Genomic DNA, 9,259 nt, shown 5'->3' on the forward strand with positions numbered 1-9,259 from the left:
GGAAGCTGGGTTAGATTTGAGTAAAACTGGAGATAGGAAGACCAGTTAGGTGAATGTATTTTTAATGGTACAAATGGCAGTAAAGACCTAAACTGGCAGAAGGAATGAGCAATGGTAAGTCTGACTCAAAAATAAGGCACTAGTAAGAATGTTCTTTTTCTGAGAAGACCAAGCAAACAGATGCTCCAACCGCCTTGACAACTGTTCGCCTCTTATACTAATTTGACATCCCAGGGAAGTGACATTTGAAGACCAAAATGACAGCGTTAGCCGCCTGTTCCAACATTCCTTTATTTCCCCAGCCTCCTTTTTTCCTCCCAACACAACCCCAATTTTGCTCAAGTATCCCTCTTCTCCACCTGGCCAAGTACTACAGGGAAGCAGCTCCAGCACCAGCTCCAGCAGTGGCCTGATTGACCTAAGGGTGACCCCATCCCCCTTGCCAAGATGTGACCAGGAATGGGCATGTGGGCCAATTACTTCCTCCACCCCAAGAGAAAGCCACAGAAAGAAATGGCCTCCTGCCTTGCTCCACAGGTTGCCATGTCTCGCGACTCCCAGAACTGCTGCGGCCATGTGGCTGTAAGCCTAAGGATGGAGCCAGCAGTGAGGCAGAGAAAGCGGTTGTTGAGCTGCTGGACCAAAAGGAACCACATTTCTTTGTTACTGAAGGCAACGTGAGGTGGGATTTCTGAGATTTACATCTGAAAGCATGCTGCTACACCTGTCCTTACTCAGCAACTAAGCTAAAGGAAGTTTGCCTGCTGTCCACCCACCCTTTGAAAATACTAAGTTTTTTCAAAGTGTCCAGATAGATCACACCTCAAGGGTAAGGATGCCTGCTTGTTCACTGCTCTGACCTCCACATCTAGGCACTTAACTGTAATGTACCCATGAATGACTAAAATGCCAAAGAGCTACAATCTGAATTGCATTTGCCTAGCTAGTCCTCGTCGCTTGCTGTTTTCTTTCACTAAAATTTAGCATTGAGCCCCGACTGGTGTCTCAGTGGACTGAGTGCTGGCCTTGGAACCAAAAGGTCACTGGTTCAATTGCCTTTGTGTGAGAGGCAACCGATTGATGTCTCTCTCTCCCTGCCTTCCTTCCTCCCTCCCTTCCCCTCTCTCTAAAAATAAATGAAAGCTTTTAAAAATTTTACCATTTAGTTGTGATTGATGTATGAGAGGGGACCCCCCCAAAACACAGAATTATTTTGTGCAGGCTCTCTGCACACCACCACCCCCACCCTCACTAGGTGAGTGTTCTAGGAACCCATCTGTATCAGTGCACCAGCTGGCACTGTTGTGAGAAAGAGCATTTGGCTTCAGTGAATTATTTTTGAAGACTCAACGCATTTGCCCATTTCATGATGCGTGATTTATGAGTGCACCTGCCCACACCGTGCTGAGTGTTCAGCAGTTTTTGACCCAAAAAACCCAGCATGACCCTTGTGACCCGCCCTCCCTGTTCACCTGATCTCACCCCCAGTGACTATTTTTTGTGTTTCTCTGGATGAAAAAAGTCCTCAAAGGCAAACATTTTTCTAATGAGGAAGAGATAATACAAAAAAATGTAAGAAGCACTAAAACTTGAAGAGTTCAGAAACTTTTTTGAGTATGGAATAAACATCTCGATAGGTGTATTGTATCAAATAGACAGTACTTTGAAGGTGACTGAAGTTTAAACATGTAAGAATAAATACACAGGTTTTAATTTAAAAAGTTCCTGGTTGCCCTGGTGGGTGTGGCTCAGTGGATTGAGCACAGACCTGCAAAACGAAGTGTTGCTGGTTTGATTCCCAGTCAGGGCACATGCCTGGGGTATGGGCCAGGTCCCCAGTGGGGGGTGGTATGTGAGAAGCAACCACACATTAATGTTTCTCTCCTTCTCTTTCTCCCTCCCTTGCCCTCTCTCTTAAAATAAATAAACAAAATCTTTTAATAATTAATTAATTAATCAATTCTGGGTTTTGGGGGTCTCCCCTTATATGCCTTTGACAAACACCAAAGATTATAGTAAGAAAAAGCTGTATCAGAATAGCGTCTGCATTTGCTATACAGAATGATTGTCAAACACACTGTATGATGTTTTCAGAGTAACTATACCAAGTCTCTGAAAAGAAACTCTAGTGCTAGAAAAACTATATGCGTCTTTGGAGAATTATTCTGCTTCTTTCTATTAGGGTGTATGGACTAATTCAGTGTCATTTTTGCCATGGCTGCCAGGAAGCTCAGAATCCAATTCGATGCTAAATCACAATAACTATTACACTTCACAGCCAGTGCTTGCTTCTTCCCTCTTTCCATGGCTTTGCTTTTCTAATTTTAGTTGAATGAACTTATTGTGTTTGCCTTTATAGTATGTTGCTTCAAATCCTTTTCAGAAGGAGGTGCATATATAAAAAAAAATTAACAGCTCAATTCTAAACAACCATGCAGAGACAGAGTTGGCACCACTTGCTCTTTGTAATAGCCTGGGAGGGCCCCTAAAGTAGCCTGGTGCTTTATCTTTATAAACACATGTCAGCCAGAGTAGCGGTGCTCACCGGAGATCTCCAGAGACAAGGGCAAAAATCACCCGTCATTTTCTACTGAATGGGTGTCTGGAGGACCATTCAGGCTCCTAGTGGCTGGATTTGGTGGGGCGGATTAACATGGAGAGCCCTTGGAAAATCAGCATCGCCCCTGCCTGCACCGGCTATTGTTCCAGAGGTGAGTGTTCTGTCTAGTTTTGAAGATAGAATCTCCCTCCTGCCTGGCCCCCAACCCCACTGGCTTTGCACACAGACTCCTGTGTCCTTTCTCCAGCTTTGGGCCACAGGCCTCTCCAGCCAGGCCTCTGTGCCAACTGACAGAGGGTGCTCTTGTATAGCGGATCAGACTCCCTCCCCACAAAGCTCTAGCCAGGCTGCCTCCACCCACTGGGGACCCTGAAACCTTCATATGGGGCAAATTGCTTTTTTCCCCCCCAAAGGCTGGCCTAGGGCATGCTGCAAAACCACTGCTGAGCTGGCCTCATTCCCCCTCACACTGGTGTGTTCCCTCTCTGCACCTCGATTTTCCCACAGGTGGAATGGAATGAGGCTAAATATGGGGGAGGGGAGGGCAGAGTTGGTTTGCTGATATCATGTGTGTGTTGGGGGGGGAAATGAAGGAGGAAGACAGAGAAAACATTGCCCTCTCAGAGGTCTGCAATAATAGATTTCATGATTTAATTGGAAATTTAGTAAATCTGCTAAAACATTTAGTGGCTTAAATTTTTCCTGTTCTGCAAAGAAACAAAGGCTTCTGGTTCACTCTGTGTCTTTCAACAACTTTAATTTCATTTGTAGATTACAGATGGAAGTAGCATTTCCACTCGATTGCATACTGGGCATTAAGAAGACAAAAACCTTCATTGTGTGCAGCCCTCAGAGTTTTTTTTTCAGACATTAAGCTGTAGGTGGGATTCTTTATACCTGACATCAGAGCACTTTTGTCAGGTGTTTGGTTGACAGGATTTGCTGCGGCCCATCCTAGGTGTGTGGAGCGGTGAGAACAAGAAAATACTGCGTTCAGGTGGGCAGAGAGAGGAGCACACAGGCCCATCGGCCTGATCGGGTGGCTGCTGCTTTTCAAACTGTGTAATTAAAGACCTTTAGAGTTCTTCGAAGGGAATTAATTAGTAGAGAAAGGCTGTTTTGTTTACAGTCCTAATCATCAACATAATCAACAGCCAGCCTTGATATTGGTGGCAAATTGGACTGAGTTCTCTGGAAGCCAAGATGCTTCATACAGAGATTTCCTTGTTTTTTGGAGGCTTGTTCCATCTGTGCATTTACTTGCCATTGGGTGGAGGCAGGAGGGCAGTGAGGAAAGATGTGCATTGTGGGTGAGGCAGGGGGAGGCACTCTCAGTATTGTCAAAACACGCACAGCCTCCTGTGGAGTTCCCATTGCTAACACCCACCTGCACAGGGCGCATTGGCAGGTTGAAATTAGTGTTTATGTTCACCTGTCTGGATGGTGTGTCCACGAGTGACTGTGTTTCAGGCCCAGACCACTGCACCAGGGAAGCCCTAAAGAAATCATCTGGTAATGGGTCACAGTAGATATCAGTGTGTTGGCCGGGTGACATCAGAAATACCTGGAGTGCTTCATAATAAATGAGGATGTCTGGGTCTCACCCAGACCTATGAAACCAGAACCTCCTAGGATGGGACTCAGGAATGTGTCGACTCACTATCCAGGTCCTTCTGACATGCAGCCAGGTTTGATGTGCAGAACTACTGATCTAAACCATTTGGTGACTTTTTGGTGAAAGGACACAAGCATGAAGTAGGGAGAAAGGCCTGGGTACCCCATGGGGATCACCTTGCTCCAGAAAAGGCCAGTGACAAGGTAGTAGGCCCATGGCCTTCAGGTACAGACAAAAGCTATTAGGAAGCAGGTCTACTCTTTGCAAAGTACAAACAAAACTTCACCTTAAAGGATCATCTATAAACCTCACCTACACAATAGAGGCTATTCTCCAAACCCAGAGAGACTGCAGGGCAGCTCCCTTTCCCCCGAAGAATCCTATTTCATGGTGCCAGGAAATGTTTGAAAGGACCAGCAGAATCAGAGCAGGGCATGAGCGGGTCATGCGACTCCCCAGTTTGTGAGCTGCAGGTCTCTGTAGAGTCAGGGTTTTATAGGCTCAATTTCATCTGATGATCTTGGACATGAGATGCAGGGTCCTGTCTGGCCTTGGTCATGACCAGAGCTCAGAGACTTTCTTGGCTGCCTTGGAGTGTGTCTTTCCCTGGCCCCCTCTATGACTTAGACCCACCCTTTTGTCTGGATTTTATGGAACATTTAGTTCTGGCCTTTTAGTTTCATTTACTGTGACAAGTTTCTACTGTAGATGTAATACAAGTACTCTGTGTTAAAAAATATTTTTAAGCAGGTAGAGGTGTTAAAAGTGGAGAGTGGAAGCTCTCCCTATAATCCCCCCTTCAGAGATAATCCCTCTTAACGGTGTCAACCACCTCATTTTCAAGACACTGGGGTTCAGAAAGGTGAAGTCAGCGCTTCTGTGGCAGAGCCAAGATGAGGTCCCCACCTCTCAGTCCAGTGCTTTCTCCACCTATGACTCTGGAGGAGGCCTTACCACCCCAGTTGCCAGAAGCTTTGATGCTACCAACAAGGAGATGACAAAATCATTTCCCATGCGTTAGTAAAGGTGGTCCGCACACTTCTCTGGAAACCTGAGCCACACGTCAACACTGGATTCTTCCAGGAAACACCCCACCGCTGACTCCCCTGGAACTCCTGACCTTTACACCCATCAATTTCTCATTGTAAAGTTCACAGAGATTACTGACTCTCAACGAGGAAAGCAGAACCGAGCACACTCTATAGAACTAAGCATACTGCGCTTTCCGAGGTCTCTTAAAGGCCTGCACTTGTCCCCAACATTCCTGCAAATGCGAGCCTGCCTGTGCTTGTCACATCTTTCTACAACATACAATCAAGTGAGGGATGGGGCGTGGAGAGTGGAGAATTGAATATCCTTGATTCCCAACTAATGGGAGGCATCCAGGTGCAGTTTGGTTACAGTGCAAGGCTTTCAACAACAAAGTGAAGGTTTATGCTTTGGGATGCATTTGATTTTGTTCAGTAGGCTCAGGGAACGGTCCTACTCAGCCCAGCTCTCTGCATCTGCGGAGTCATAATACAACGACAGTGTTTCATTATATTAACTGTCATGTACTAAGCATCGGGTGTGTGCCAGGCACCAGGCTAGGTGCTTCACATAACTTATTTAACCTACTCTGGGAGAGAGCATCATTATCATTTCCATTTACAGATAAAGTAACTGAGACCCAGAGAAGGTACCCAAGGGGCCAATCCAGGTTGATTTGATTGCAAAGCTTGACAGTTTGTAAATGTATATGAGGCCTGGTTTCAGATCTTAGTCTATACACCTCCTACACCTTAGACGAAGCTCATGGAGATAGCAAGGGCAGCTAAAGTGAGGACTGGTTTCCCACCTTGCACCCCAGTGAGTGGCTGCCGAGCGCGGCTGTCTGCCTGTCGTGTTGGATGGAACATTCGGGGACACCATGTTACCTAACACATGGCAACTGCTGTTTTGACTGGGGCTAGAAATTTGTTATTATTCCTTGCTGACTTATTTTATGTTTAATCTCCTTTTCCCCTAGAAAAATGGTCTGGCCTCTGGAAACCCTTTGCCAATAATTCTGCTGACAGCAGTAACATAGACTGCCCACGGCAATTGATAAAGAAATAAAGAGGGGAGCACTGGGGCTCTGTCAGTGAGGGAGACCCAGCCAGCTTGGGAGTCAAATTCAGGACAGCCAGGAGTCCAGAGTGGGTTTTTTTTTTCCTTTCTATCATTTTCAAATTGATGTCAGTAAAGCCAGGTTCTTGGTGCGCCCCTCTGAGAAACCTCTTGCTTTTCTAGCTTAGTTTGAATCTCCTGAGCATTTGCCATACCATTGTCGGAAGAGACCTTAATTTTAATTCTCTTCTCTTCCCTGGGCCCCTCCTTCTCTCCCTCCTTCCCAAATGTTTTAGCATCTGTTAATCCCAGTTGGAAACCTTAGCAGATAAAAGTCTTGTTCTGTGTAGATTGCTTCCAGAACAAATACGGGTGGTAGATAATTTAGCATTCAGTTACAGGAGGGCTTAGGGCGGGGGCTGCCGAGGACGGCACCTCTTCCTCATAAGACATCCAGTCAAAGCAAAGGCAGAGTAATTCCAAGCTCAGATGGAATGCATGTAGATCAGGTTCGTTTCCAGAATGGCTGCTGCCTGCGTTTGGGTGATATTAGAAGCCACCATGACAGCAAAGTCGTTTTTTGCACAGCAGCTTAGCGAGCACTCTGAGAAGTAGTTCAGTGAAGCTATCAGGTTGAAAAATACCAAGTCACAAAGTTTTAATGAAACTAAGTGTGGATCAACGTATCATAAAGAGCACCCAGGAGGACTTAAAAGATCCACGGGTGGAAATTAGAATGGATCTTCGGGATTTATTTGGCAAAGCCTGTCTATTTTGACCTTTTTTTCCATTTCATATTAAGGCTACTGGAAGTGTGTTTTGTTTGGCTGAGGCTGGAGGAGGAGAGCAGCTATTGGGGCTTTTACTTGGATGCTGCGGCTGAAGTTTAACAGCATTAATTGACTGATAAGGGCCCCGGCATCAAATAGCAGAAAGAAAGGCCATCGGAGATTTTCTTGCTTTATTTCTCTCTGCACTTCATTTACATCTTAAGCCATATTGGTGATCCAGATTTGAATAAAGCCACAGCTTAAGCAGTGATTAGATCTCAATAGCTTGGATTTTCTATGAAATTGCTGCATTTTTACTAGATGTATTTAGAAATACTGGTGAAAACTGACACCTTGGGTAACTTTATCATTTAAAAAGGAGCTTCGAGTGAATAAAAAAAAGAAGCAGCTAAAATGGGGGTATTAGTCACCAGGCCTTTGACTCAAGCAGTGTCAGGGGTAAGAGTTAGACAAAAGCCAAGCACAGTACGGCTCGGGCAAGAAAAGAATGTAGATAAGTCAACCCACCACCTTCCCCTCAGCACACTCTCCCCAAAAATGTTAATCGAAGCAGTGATCCCATAACCCAAAGAAAAATATGGAAGCCAAAGGGAATATATAATGCAAGGAGCTTTTTTATTCTGTGATTTTTTTTTAATCATGAAGCAATATTTTTAACTCTAAGGTTAACCTGCTAATCCTTAAGCTGGTGATATGACAGTGTCGAATGTGATGGGATTTTGTGATTCTCATTATTGTTATGTATTGTTCTCTCTCAGTATCCAGTATTAATATTTATAAATGCCCTTTTTATAGAACCAAGAGGACCAAACCCCATTATTAAATTTTTAAAATGGACAAACCTCACATCCAATATAGTTGATTACAATTTAGAACAAAAAGGATTTCGGTAGTAATCCACTTCTTCTTTCCCGTTGTTGTGGATTCGGGAGGCAGCAGAGCACCTGATGTAATTTCTTTAAACTACTGTTTGCACAAAGTAACATCCAAGTGACAGAGAATAACAGACTATTGATTCTGTTCCACCAGAAGGAGGTGAAAGTCACCACGAGCAGGTAAGAGGGCGTCATGGAGAGAAGGTGTGCATTTAAAATGCTAAGTCACCCACCAAGAGCAAGGGCAAAATGAAAGAATCGATTAAAATTTTAAAAAGCAGGAGGTTGTTCATTCGCTTGTTTTCAAGTGCCTCATTTTACTTGACAAGTGGCCTCTGAGGGGTTCAGTAGGCATCCATGTGTGTGAAAGAGGAAGTCTCCGTAATACAGAGACGCGAATCAATCATTCCACCGCCGAACCAGAGACGGGAATCAAAATTGACAACTGATCTGCCCAGTCTGTTCTCCTTTCGGATCCACGGGATGCAATCAAACATCTTTAGAGTCAAACAGGAAGATAAAGTCCCTCTAGCCAGCTCAGGGCCATTACCGTGTTCCCAGTTCTGGGCAGCCAAGCAGGGTCTTCAGCCCCAGAGAGGAATACTCACAGAAGAAAGACATCGTATGGCCAACCAGTCCCACTACTCCCCCTGCCTCCCAAAGGGCCTGAAAAACTGGGTGTAATGAACAGGAGTATGTAGTACTGATGGGCTGTGCTTGAGGGGTTGGGAGAGAGGGTGGCTGGTTGGTCTGGCTTTGCAGAACGAGCTAGGAGGAAAGAGGGTAACATCTCTGCTCCTGAATCCAAGAAACTGGAGCAGTTACAACAAAGTGTTAGCAACGTTTCAGTCCTTATCCTTTTGGAGCAGTATTTTCATGGGGGATGTTTATATTCTTTTTTTATAATTTTTTTTTCTCCGACTCAGTGCCTAAAGCTTCAGAATCAGACCTAAATGTAAGTCCCAGCCTTTCTCCTTCAAGCTGTGCGATCTTGGGCAGGTTAAGCAGATTTCCTTGATTATAAAATGGGGAAACTGACACCTACTCTGTGCTGTTGCTGTGAGGATTAAATGAGATCCTCAGGCACATAGTAAGCCTGCACATAGTAAGGAGTGTCAGGCACATAGTAAGCCTGCAAGGACTCGCAGCTCTAGTTTACATAGTGATGACTTGAGATCTGAATCTCTGGGTCCAGAGGTTCCTTTGATCTCCTCCTGGTTTGGGGATTGTAGCCCATGCGTATGGATATTTGTAACTATAGGTTTGCACGTGCAAAAAAGAAATTAAGCGGGGACTGCGAGGGCCCAGGTTGCCTGAGGAATTCCAAGCT

Source organism: Artibeus jamaicensis, unplaced genomic scaffold, assembly GCF_021234435.1.
Source record: "Artibeus jamaicensis isolate MK-2021 breed Jamaican fruit bat unplaced genomic scaffold, CSHL_Jam_final contig_851, whole genome shotgun sequence".
Taxonomy (NCBI): Eukaryota; Metazoa; Chordata; class Mammalia; order Chiroptera; family Phyllostomidae; genus Artibeus; species Artibeus jamaicensis.